A 13,812-nucleotide genomic window follows, 5' to 3' on the forward strand; every position below is an offset into this window, starting at 1 on the left:
ATTGTGGAGTAGAGTCCCTTTGTATATATGTTTAAAATGTTTAAGACAAGTTGAAAAGGGCAGAGAAATTTAGGTGTAAAATGTACCATATCTGACTTGCACTTGCAGTTGCTTTTTTTCATAAGGATTTATAATTCACATGCTTACAGGGCATGCTCAGTGTATTATACATATAGCACTGAATATTTTTTAAAATAAGCTCTTATTAGCATGATTGATTGGCCTAATGTGTAAATACAACTGCATATTTAAAATTAAATATCTATGTTATCTTATTAGATGGACACCTTTCTGGTTTAGCATGTTGATTGGTACTTTGGGAATTACTAATTCACAAATGAGCACTGACTCAATAAACTAGAACAGCTCCTTCAGAGCTCTTATAATTTGTCTTGTCAAACTGAGTATTAAAGGTCTTGATGATAAGAAAGTATCAAAGGAATTGTTACATTTTATTACTCTGTATAAATGATTAATGTCTCCCTGTGTGCTAATCAACAAAGTTAGGTCAGAATGCCTTCTAAATAGAACTGATTTAAAGTCTCATTGGCATAAAGAAAAGGAGCAACGTCCGTCTACTGGGTCAATAATTGGTGGATTAAGATTCCCTTTTTAGATTTTACATTGCCATAGTGAAATGTGCAATTTAATTGAGGTGGAAGTATCAGTGTGCAAGAGGCTGCAGAGTTTCCGTTATACTATGTAACTCAGAGGATGGGGTTTGGACATGCACAAATTGGGCAAAAGGCGTGATCCTTTTAACCCATGTAAAAATCACATGGATCTTGGGGCATCCTTGAAAGACAAGTTCTTCTGCATGATGGTCCAGATCCTCTGAGGAGCTTCCTGCATCCATTGTGTCCCATGCGGGAGCCACACTACCAGCACTCTTGTACCAACTGTAGCTTGTGTGTCTGGTTCTACGACAGTCCCATGGAAGATGTTCTGACGGCAGAGACCAAGACGTTGTCCAAATCTTCGCTACCTTAAAGAAGATAGTGAAATGACTAATGCACGATAGTTCTCTCAGTGTAAAATCTCAGTGGAGACAAGGCACCTGTAGCTTTTACCTGAAGATTGCTATGTGAAGTCAACACTGTCCTCTGCTTGATCTCACCTAGTTTACCTCATGATAAAAACTACGTCTTGTCTCCAGTAGGATTTTATAGCAAGGTAGCAAATACATGTTATTATTTCCTTTTTTTCCAGCCATGAAGAAAAAAACCACAGTTAATCCTCACAATTGGCATTAACTTCAGAAATATGTTTGACACCAGCGGTGTTTTTGTTTGCTATCCTGAAGGGTAGCCACTTTGAATCTTGATAGCAGTCAGGACAACTTTGGGAGAGAGAAATTTTTTTTGCTAATGATAAATATATCTGCTCAAAAGAACTGCATCACAACTCACAACCAGAATTTCTCCAAGGTTTAACTGCCTATACATTCAGTTAAACAGAATGTGTAAGCCTGTCTGTAGTATTACCCCCAATGACTCCTAGTAATATTACAGTACAATCCCTATAGAGTCTCAGCTTGATACTGCATATATCAAGTGTCCCCTGATTCCACAACCTTCCTCTTTTGTGTTTTGATTCCCCTCATGTTCTCCAATCAGCAGCTTTGAACTCAGTTTCTGTTCCTTTCATTCCCTGTATGAGAAATAACAAAGGAGATGTTATGGTTCCAAGAGCCTTGCAGTTTATTGTTTCGCTGATTCATGGATCACTATCACCAAGGATGCATTGACACAGTAGATGTCATCATCTACTGAGGTTAATGGCAGCCTGGGATACATTCTGACCGTACTTTGCACCTGAAGTAGTAGTGCATTGAATTCAGTACAGATTACAAATGCTGGGTCAGATGTGTTGCTATTTCAATGCCAGGTTTAAAAACAAGTGTCCATTGGTATATTTCAAAACATATATTAGGAAATTAACAGAAGGCTTCTATGACCTACCAGGAAACAACTACAGTAAATGTATCATTATGGTATGATACTCTCTCTTTCTCTCTTTTTTGCTCTTATAAACATCAATATAAAAATTGAGAATTTAATGATTTTACCATGCACAAAATTGTATGTATCTATGTATATAAATTTAGAACTTCAAAATAAAAAAAATAATAAAAATACATTTAAATAATTAACCCCATTCCATGTATTTTATGTCTCACAAACTGCAAAATTGTAAGAAGCAACACAACCAAGTGATCTTTATTTTAAACAATATTAACAAACACCTCAGCACAATTCTTTTATATGTATGTTTTAGGGCTGTCAATCGCAATTATCTCACGCAATTAACTCAAAAAGGTTAATCACAATTTAAAAAAGTAATCATGATTAATCGCACTGTTAATAGAATACCAATTGAAATTTATTAAATATTTTTGGAGGTTTTCTACATTTTCAAATATATCGATTTCAATTACAACATAGAATACAAAGTGTACAGTGTTCACTTTATATTATCATTTTTGATTGCAAATATTTGCACTGTAAAAATGATAAAAGAAATAGTATTTTTCAATTCACCTCATACAAGTACTGTAGGGCACTCTCTTGATTATGAAAGTGCAACTTACAAATGTAGTTTTTTTGTTATATAACTGCACTCAAAAACAAAACAATGTAAAACTTTAGAGCCTACAAGTCCACTCAGTCCTACTTCTTGTTCAGCCAATCGCTAAGAGAAACAAGTTTGTTTACATTTATGGGTCATACTGCTGCCTGCTTCTTAATTACAATGTCACTTGAAAGTGAGAAGAGGCATTTGCATGGCACTGTGGTAGCCGATGTCGCAAAATATTTGCAACATATGATTCTATGATTCTCTATTTACGTGCCAGATGTGTTAAAGATTAATATGCCTCTTCATGATTTCACCATCATTCAAGAGGACATGCTTCTATGGTGATGACATTCATTTTAAAAAAATGTGTTAATTAAATTTGTGACTGAACTCCATGTGGGAGAATTGTATGTCTCCTGCTCTGTTTTACCTGTATTCTGCATATATTTCATGTTATAGCTGTCTCTGATGATGACCCAGCACATGTTGTTTGTTTTAAGAACACTTTCACTGCAAATTTGACAAAATGCAAAGAAGGTACCAATGTGAGATTTCTAAAGATAGCTACAGCACTTGACGCAAGATTTAAGAATCTGAAGTGCCTTCCAAAAACTGAGAGGAACGAGGTGTGGAGGATGCTTTCAGAAGTCTTAAAAGAGCAACACTCCTATGCGGAAACTACAGAACCCGAACCACCAAAAAAGAAAATCAACCTTCTGCTGGTGGCATCTGACTCAGATGATGAAAATGAAAATGCGTCGGTCTGCACTGCTTTGGATCGTTATTGAGCAGAACCTGTCATCAGCATGGACGCCTGTCCTCTGGAATGATGGTTGAAGCATCAAGGGACATAAGAATCTTTAATGCATCTGGCATGTAAATATCTGGCGACGCTGGCTACCACAGAGCCATGCAAACGCCTGTTCTCACTTTCAGGTGACATTGTAAACAAGAAATGGGCAGCATTATCTCCTGCAGATGTAAACAAACTTGTTTGTCTGCGTGATTGGCTGAACAAGAAGTAGGACTGAGTTGACTTGTAAGGTGTAAAGTTTTACATTGTTTTATTTTTGAATGCAGGTTTTTTTTGTACATAATTCTACATTTGTAAGGTCAACTTTCATGATAAAGAGATTGCATTACAGTACTAGTATGAAGTGAATTGAAAAATACTATTTTTTTGTTTTTTACAGTGCAGATATTTGTAATCAAAAATAAATAAAAAGTGAGCACTGTACACTTTGTATTCTGTGTTGTAATTGAAATCAATGTATTTGAAAATGTAGAAAACATCCAAAAATATTTAAATAAATGGTATTCTATTATGGTTTAACAGTGTGATTAATCGCAAGATTAATCATGATTAACTTTTTTTAATCTCGTGATAGCCCTAGTATGTTTCTAAAAAAATGCTTTACAAAAATTAGCTTGTTTTACAAAACAATCTTGTGAGCCTAGGTATTGCACACTATATGTGTGTATATATATATGTGAGTGTGTATATATATATTGCTTGCAATACCTAGGCTCACAAGATGATTTGAGGGCAGATTGTTCTTAATTTCTTGTCTTATGAAAGTCATTTGGGGTGTATCATCATAATCAGCTCCTGCAAACCTACAGGCCATCCATAAAATGAAAATTAGATATTTTACTTTTTTAGAGGGGAAAAATAAGAAATTACTGTACATTGTCACCAAATAACTCCTATTTCCTGTGTATACAGTACTCAGTGTGTCTTGATAATCCCCCTATAATGCTAAGTAGTACGGTTAGACTCTTTCTTGCCCTCCTATTGGCTTGAACTGCAGGCACAAAGTGAGAGAAAATTACAAAATAAATGGATTCTTAGGGCTAATGTAAGACTCTATGGGCTAACTATGTGCAGGATTCCCACAGGGCTTTATAGAAACAAAGTTGAGCTATGTACACATCATCACAGAAGGAAAAGCACTTTGTATATACGGGGAAAATGGTTTGTTAACAATTAGTTCTCATCAAAAACCTATTTTTACATCCAGTCTTACCAACAGCTTGCCACGGGGGCCTTAGATCATGCTACACACACCCTTTGGGTGGTTTTTCAGATTCGGTAGGCCTAATTTACAGAAGTGGGGATCACCTACATCTACCACTGACTTCAAATGCAGTTGTTGGCACTCAGTCCCTTGTGAGTGGACAAGTTTCGTGACTCTCAGCCCAGCTGGGACATTCTTACATTACAGGGTATAGTTTGGAAGGCTGACTACATGGGACTTTAGCAGTGTGATTCCAAATGATACATATGGAAGCGGCTTAGCTAAAACATGATACAACTCTTTAAATATTTAAGAGGGTTAGGTTATTTTAATAGAGTTTTTTGTGCTTAATAGAAAAAAGGGTTTGTGGTTAATTCCTTATTATCCCAGGTGGCAGTTCTCTCTTTGTCTCCTCTCTCTTTAAATGCCAAGCTAGCATTTTTCCTGTTTCATCGCTCCAGTCTTAGAGGTTTGCTTTGGAATACTGCCAGTTATTTTCCATTAGGGCAAATATTACATCAAACTCATGATTAGGGATTTGAGGGCTTGGGCATATTAACCTCCTTATACAAATATTTTCTAACACTTGTCTTTCATTTTCTCTGACTTTTCAAAAATATTTATAATTAATGTTCTTTCTTTATGCAAAGGAAAATGGAAGAAGGTCTCCTCAAGTAAAATTCCAAAGGGATGCCTAAAAGATAAAACGAGATAGGATAAAGAATTGTTGTGTCCAATACTTTAGTGTGACAATGAAGGAAGGTGTTTAAAACTCCACATAAAGCTGACGACATTTCCAGTGCACAAGAAGAATTTGGTCCTACAAAACCCAGGAACTATGTTACGTATTCTTAAGCACTGTCTCCTGGCAGCTTATCTATTTATGTATATAGACAGACATCTTATCTACAGAGCACTCCTTTATCAGGAGATCTTCAACTCTGTATTTCTGTAAATTGCTGTTAACCACTCTAGTGTCTTAAAATGTATCATGCAGCAGCTATCAGGGAACCTTGTACAAGTTCAGGGAAATATGCGTTGTGTCCTGTTGCTTCATAGCTCTTCTTCTGGAATTATAACAGGACCTAGACCTGAACTGATGCATGGCACAAAAGGGATCAAGTGACTGTTTTGTTGCTTTTCGTCCCAGATTGACAGTTTCAGTTGTGAAGGTAATGGGGCACGATCTGTGCGACGACATTCTGCTAGCGCTGTGTGAAAAATGTCCCTTGTCAAACCATATTGCCAGCTTTTGATTTCTGGCAGATTTTCAGCAATAGATGGAAAATGCGTTTTTGTGGCGCACTTACATTTACCTTCCAGTGTGTCAGTAACTGCCCTACATGCATAGTTAGCTAGTCCCATACCTACTCTTGCTCAATGAGTGGGGAAGAGATGGAGCGCTGAGGGTGGAGGAGAGTTGACAGGGCTAGAATCCCAAACTGGCTGCACAGATGGGGCTGGAGTCTAGCATTTTCTTCATCCCCCAAACCAGGAATATCTAGGTGTCTAAGCATTGTCCAGTCAATAGGGCATTGACGTAGAGGTGAGCCGATCTAGGACCTTGGGCAAATCACTTAACAGCTCTGCACTTCAGTTTTCCCATCTGTGACACGAGGGATAATTATATTTGCCCATCTTTGTAAAGAGCATTAAGATGTTGATCAATTGGAGGCTACAGTGTAATTATCATTTTCACTTGCTGGCAAGTGAATTTTTGGCAGCCAGGAGGAAAGAGGTGAAGACCTCCATTTTGGTAAAATCCCATGGCTGGAAAAACAGCCACCAAGGAAATTTTATAAGATGGAGACAAAGCAATTTCAATGGTATCTAAAATAAATCTTAGGTGAGAATTGTTGTTTCGCTCTTACCCAGTAGACGTAGGCTAGGGTTCTATATTGTCCCTGGAGGCTGAATGATAGATTGGAGTGAATGTATTTGAGGAAAGGTGCTGGCTGTACAGTGGTCTTATTTTGCTTTCTACTAGCACATGCAGATACTCAACAGGTTCTCTCTCTCTCTCTCTCTCTCTCTCTCTCTCTGTGTGTGTGTGTGTACACACATATTTCCAAGCAACCAATTTGTCTGCCTTTGAAAATTTGTTCTCCAAGCCTTGTTCCCATCTGCCAAAGAAAACATGGCATTTTTTATAAAATAACTTTGACAGACAGCAGTACATTCTTGAGATGAAGCCCTTTGCTTGCACCTGATTCAAGCTACAAGTTTCAATAGTGAGACAGCCTTTGAAATGAGCACTTTATGTGTCATTCCACATGGCTTATTAATGTCTTATTCTTATTTCTCTCCGGCTGGTTGAGCCTTTTGTCTACAACTCATTCGTTAAGTCTCTGGCAGTATTTTGCCCCTATTTCATTCTAAATTTTGTAAGAATTGTTCTTGAGCAGAAATAACTTGGCAATTCTACATACAAAATGTAATGCTGCCTCCATTAGTGCAATAGCATACTTGCTGGGGATTACTATTATTATTTTGGGGTGTCGGTAGTCTCTCCATCTCAGACTGCATCTGAATTTTCATTATAAGCCATCCTCTCCCCTGCCGCAGTCATATTGGACCTAAAATTGGTAGATTTGATGTAGGGACAAGGTAGAAATCTTCTTTAAATGTTTAAGTGAATAAGACAAGGGGATGGCTAATTGGGGTAGCCTAAAAACAGAGCTGCTAAACAAAATTCCAAATTTAGGTCTCAATTTTTTTGTTGCTATTTTGTAGGAACCATATGGAAAGAAGTAGAGAGATGAAGCTTTCTTTGCTGGACTCTCTCAGCAGAAACATAGTGCTGGCACTAAATTGTAGCAGATTAAAATCATTTTACCAAAATTACTGACATTTTCTTTGCTAATGTTCCTAGGGCACATCAGACTCTAGTCAGTTTAATGCAGGATGTCTCATAGACTTTAAGGTCAGAAGGGACCATCATGATCATCTAGTCTGACCTCCTGCACATTGCAGGCCACAGAACCTCACCCACCCACTTCTATAATAGACCCATAACCTCTGGATGAGCTACTGAAGTCCTCAAATCATGATTTAAAGACACCAAGTTACAGAGAATCCACCATTTACACTACTTTAAACGTGCAAGTGACCCATGCCCCATGCTGCAGAGGAAGGCAACCCTCTCCCCCAGGTCTCTGCCATTCTGACCTAGGGGAAAATTCCCTCCCAACTGCAAATATGGTGGGTCAGTTAGACCCTGAGCATGTGGGCAAGATCCACCAGCCAGTGGGGATTTTTAGTATCTCAAAGTGTCCTGTCACCAGCCATTGGGGATTTTTGCTACAGGCAAACGCTGGTGGGCCACATCCATCATCGGCAGTCCCATCATACCATTGTCTTGAAGTCTGGAACCCTAAAAGTCTTTGGGGTTGTGGGCACTCAGCTCCTGTGCAAGTCAAACCATAATACTTGTACTCAGTTGGTCCCGTCCATATACAAAGGAATAGAACTTCAGATTATGTAATTTCCCTTGTTCCCTTTTCACCGGTGTTTGCAATTTTTAATGTTAAGGCCTGGCATAGTTATCCCAAATAAATGATTTATTTCTCAATTTCCACCTGATCCACGCTAATTGAAATATGTGGAAGGACTCCCACAATGGGCCCTGGATGATGCCCTCTGTCATTTGTAACTTTTACCGAAAATAGCATGGAAAATCCATAACTGAATATATGGCAACGACAGTTTGCCAGTAAAGAGTTAATATTTACCAACATTTACCACACCATGATTACTGTGTCACTGCACTTTTTCATTTTCTAGGTATGGGGAAAAATGTTTTTTTTAAACATGAACCACTGTACCATTGTAATTGTTTGTAGCCTGCCTCAATAGGACAATTGCAATTTTCTCCATGTGGCCAGATTCTTTCTGAGATGATCTATCTGCAAGGATAGACACGTTAGCTTTCACTATAAAAGTCCAATCCATTGTTAAACAAAATACCCCTCATGTGTGATCTTTTTAAAATGCCCATCTACCAGTGCTATACTAAGACAAAGTTGATTGAGGGGGAAAATACCCAATTTTTTATATATTGATAATTGAGTAAACTGAACAATAGTTTGAATTAAGTAACTGCTTGATGATATTACTTTTGTTCATTCTATAAAAATGTCATTTGTGTAATAGAATCCCTTTTGCTCCTTCCTTGCCAGTTGGATTCTCTTTATGTCCATTAATAGATATTGCTTTACATTCTAAGTTAACACAACACAGGAAAGGAGTCAAGAGATGCATTCATCTCATATCTTGCTTTAACCAAAATGTACTCGATGTAATGTTGCTACATGCAGTATTAGTTGCAGTGATTTGTTTGTAAAAGGAAATAGGATTTTATTTTAAAACTGTAAATGAAATGAGACAACCTCCAAAACTGGAAACATATTTTGATTTTGTATCAAGGCTGTGATTTTCAAAGGATGCTAAGGAAATTAGGGGCCATAGTTGTACCAAAGTCAATGTGATTTTCAAGTCCTGCCCCAAATGTCGTCTTTGCTTCAACAGGAACAGTGGCGACTATGTGTAACTTTCCACTGCGGGTGAGGTACGTGTCCTCAGTACTAACATCAAATCATACTTTCATAAAACCAACATTCAAAGGGTTAATACACTCAAGCAGGAAGTTATCTCAATTTGGAATAACTAGCTTACAGAGATATCATCAACTTGCACGCTAGTCAATTTCAAAACCTGAGGGAAAGTTGTCTCAGGTATACACTGGTCCCTGAATTTTTGTGGTTTTATAATCACATTTTCCTATTGCTTAAAAATGTTTTCTCTCCCTTGTGGCTGTGTGAAATTTCCTCACTAAACAACAGGGATCACTAGCTAGCTTCTTGGGGAAACAATGAAGCAGGCTATACACAAAAGGTAACATTCTCAAAAATGCCCATGTGACGTTAAGTCTAAACTCAGTCTCTTTGGGAAATGGAGCCTAGGCTCCTAATCACTAAGGTGCTTTATCCAACAGGCTGTCACAAACTGAAACAAACACAACAAAACAAACACACACAAAATCATTAACAACCTCCTTTTCTCAACTTTTTTCAGTTACTGACGTCTTTGGTATTACTTGTATCCATAATATGTAGAAATCTTCAGAGCGAAGTGACTTTTAAGTTGATGGTCTCCTGGTCATCGTTTCAGAATAACCGCAGTTGTATTCCCCCTCCATAGTTGCTCAAGGGCACCCACTAACATTTCGGGCTCCCAGCTGTCACTGCGCTCGGGTAGAGACCCATGTCTCTCTCCCTCCAGACTGGAGTGTTAAGGCTGCACAGCTCCCTGCATTACCCTGTGATATCCCCATTACGCAAGTCTGCCCAAAGCCCTGTACTTGTGCTTTGCTTTATCTCTGAGGGCTATGAACTGTGTATTGCCAGCTGTTACAGCTCTTTCTAAACTGGCACATTTATTCTGAAGGTAAAAGCATTACAGAGAAAACATAAAAACAGTCATTGTCATGCATAGTGGCCTGTTGTGTCTGGGTCTTCGAGTTCAGTGCCTAGCTCAGCGATCAGATACGCGGAGCAATGTGCTGCGCAGAGGAGCTGGACAATTGGACCAAGTGGTATAATCAGTGCTTCCACAAAAAGGGCTGAAGGTGTAGGCAAATGACACAGTCATGGTGGGGGAGATGGGCTTAGGGGCCAGACTGTCATAAAATGAGACAGTGAAATGGGGAAAGGACAGAACAAAGGAGCAGAGAGCAAGAGGGAAGAGGCGGATGGAGAGAAGTGGAAAAGGATAAGGCACATGGGAAGTGAACAAAATAGGGAAGGGAAAAGATATTGGGGTGGGGATGGCGCAGCAGATAAATAATGCAGGAAAAGAGAATAGGGAGGGACTGACTTGTCAGGGGAGCAAAACCAGGAGAATCTGATACTAAAGTGATTAATGCATGTTTGATTCCATCATGGGGTCTGCTTATGGTGTAGTCATTTCAGAAGTGGACATATACTATACTGGTCCTGTCTATTCTCTGGGCATGTAGCATACTACATAGGTACATCTTGCACTCACTTTGTGAACTGTTTAGTGTATGGCTTTGAAGACATTCTTGCTCTCTGCATGTCTGGGAGACAGGAATTTGTTATCTGAGAATGTTTGTTCAGCAATCACAGCTGCCCCATAAGTGTCTATGCACACATCCATGTTTCCAAAATGAAAAAGGGAATATATATTGGTTCCCCATATACTCTCCACTACACTCTTGGGTTGGGTTTGGTTATTGCCCAACAGAAAGGTCAAGTGCAAATACAGGAGCTAAATTTGAGCCAAGTTTTATCTGCATTTTGAACACATTGGGCCAAATCCATCCACAGTGTACAATAATTCCATTGAGTGCATTGTCATTAAACACATTGCAGGAGAGATTGACTTCAATGGATTTACAACATGGATAGCTTTGGGCCAGTATATACTTAATATCAATATAAATGATTTTATGAAATGATACAGTGCTAATGCTCCAGCTATGCAGATGTTGTATTGATGGGTAATACAATTACTATATGAATCATTTCATTTCAGTTTGTGAGTCACTGGAGTTACTGTATGGATAAATTTAGGCTGTGCCATTAATTTCTATGGGTACCATTTCTAGATGTCTGGAAAGCTGTTTTGTTTTTGTTTTTTGCTCCTTTCTCTGCCCTGTTTCCTGCCACATATTTCAGTCACCAGAAGCTGATCTCTTCCCAATATAGAGGAATTTTAAAGTGTTTTTATGGCAGCTATACTTTAGTTAAATACACAATATTGGGACTCAATGCAGCGGTAGCTGTGTGAAATGCTATGGTCTGTGTTAAACACAGAATCAGATTAGATGATCTAAAGGTCCTTGCTGGCCTTAACATCTATGAGCCTATGTGAAGCTATGAATATAAGGTAGGTAGGTAGAGGTGTGTGTGTGTGTGTGTGTGTGTGTGTGTGTGCACACACACACACACACACACACGAGAAAACTGATTACTATTTTTGACTGAATTACAGAGTGGTAGCTGGACTGGATCAAGTCATTGTCCGGCTATTCTGACTGAAGGACAGGAGACACTTGATATGGATTTAATCAGGCCGCAACTTTATTATTAGCTGTCTGGGACGACCTGGCAGATAAAAGTGTACAGTGCTGGGAAGTCCATGTTCATTCAATAACTATGCAGGGACTTCCACCAGCCCTCATTCATTTTCCATCCAGATCCCCCAGCCAACCCATTGCTTGTAGGAGGGCTATGGTAGGCTATAAGAAAGGGGGGTTGGCTCCCTGCCATACCCCTTGGGGAGCCCTGAACCTCCCCCTATTCCATTCCTTTAACCAGCACCTTCTTTTTAATTCCTCTACCAAGCTATTTATCTGGTCACTGGATGCCTTTCCTATGGCATACCTGCAGGGGACATCCGCCCCGCACTTGCATAATGAGTTGCGATATATGGCCTAACTCCCTTTCTGCCTCACCATAACAAGCCCTCCCTGAATGTGCTGTGGGGAAGGCAAAAAACCCCACCCTACCTAGGACAATCTGGTGAGGAGGGAAAAATTCCTTCCTAGCAGCCCTTTAAAGGAGTGGATCGTGCAATGCAACTTTTGCTACCTCAAGGGGCGGGAGGAAGGGTGGGTGCTGCCTCACCTGCTGCATGGAGACGGGGCTTCTCATGCTCGAGCTTGCCCCTTTTCAAGCCTTCCGCACTTCTGTTCCCTGGAAATGAGGCAGCGTCTCTATGCTGATCCCCACCCCCTCTTTTCAGCTGCCTCTGGCCTCACTTTCCCCCACCCCACCCCTCAAGTACTGGTACCCTGCCTCTAGCAAGCCCAGAAAATGTCTCTGCCTCCTCCCGTTATGCATCCTTCCCCCCACCCTCACCCCCACCCCCGGGGTGTGGTCATCGGTAAAGCATAGTAACTTGTGAATTTTGACTTGAAAAATAAATTCAAATAGTCTGGGATCTGAGCACTGTCACATGGATTGACATCTAGCAAAGGACCCTTGTTAAAAAAAATAAAGGGGTAATAACAAATGGATATGGGCAAGGGGGCAAAGATCACTATTAGGCCTAGTCTTAATCAACAGCTGTATAAGCGATCTGGAAGAGCAGTAAACAGCATGCTAGTTACACTCACAAATTAAAAGGTAGCATGGGGACTGAGAACTAATACAAGGGGCTGTAGAGGTAATGGGTAGGAAACAATAGTCAATTTAAAATGTATCTGGAGAAAAAGAATCTGAAACACAGGTAGTCAATAGGAGGGAGATACTGGGAAAGCAGTAATGACAAAAGAGACATAATGAAGCACAAATTAGATATGAGTTTACAACTCAAAATAGTGGCCATAGAATTCACAATGTAATTTTTTGGTTGCCTAACTCTCCCGCTCCCTGGAGCTGATAGGCCTCTGATGAGACTACACCTAAATTAGTCTCTTCAGCACTAGGCACCTCAATACCATCCAGGTGTCAACAAATTAAAGAGACAGGGAATGTGTGTACATGTGGAGAGATTAATGAGGTTTATTCATTAAATTTAGAGGAGCTAAAAGGAACTACTGTCCTTATGTAAAGTTTGATCAGACGTCAAGTCTACAAATAAGGGTATAAAGCCCCAAAAGGGCGAAGAACTGTTTAGGATGGTCACAAGAGTATGTATTAGGTGGGATGAAATAAAAATGGTCAAGGGAAAATGTAGGGGAATTATCAGGTAAGATTTCTTTACAATGAATTCCATCCGACTGTGGATTAGTAAACTCTTTGGGTCAGGTTCTGTTCCTTTCTAGCGGTTTGTGCACTACCTAGTGTATTTGAATCCCAACCTGATTGAGGCCTCTAGGCACTACCACAATACAAATGTTAAGTAATAATAGCAGCAAGAGCTAGGACTGTGATACAAACCAGGCCATCCCTAGTGTAATTTAAAACTGAACTGGATGCAGTAAAGAACAACCTACTGTAGCAAACAGAGCAGGGGGAATGGCCTATATTAGACCTGTCAACACTTATTTGTCTGAGTCTTTTATATTATGGAAGGTAATGCTACATTCCACAGTTGGGAGGCTTTGTTTAACATCCAATGTGGATAGCTCCTGATTCAACACCCATTGAGGTCAATGGGAAGACGCCCACTGAATAAAATAATAATACATCTTTTTGTGTATGTTTACAATACGGTAATTCCTGTAAACTTAAACAACAAGTATCTCCCC

Source organism: Terrapene carolina, unplaced genomic scaffold (genome assembly GCF_002925995.2).
Source record: "Terrapene carolina triunguis isolate 2854851 unplaced genomic scaffold, T_m_triunguis-2.0 Scaffold62, whole genome shotgun sequence".
NCBI classification, from domain to species: domain Eukaryota; kingdom Metazoa; phylum Chordata; order Testudines; family Emydidae; genus Terrapene; species Terrapene triunguis.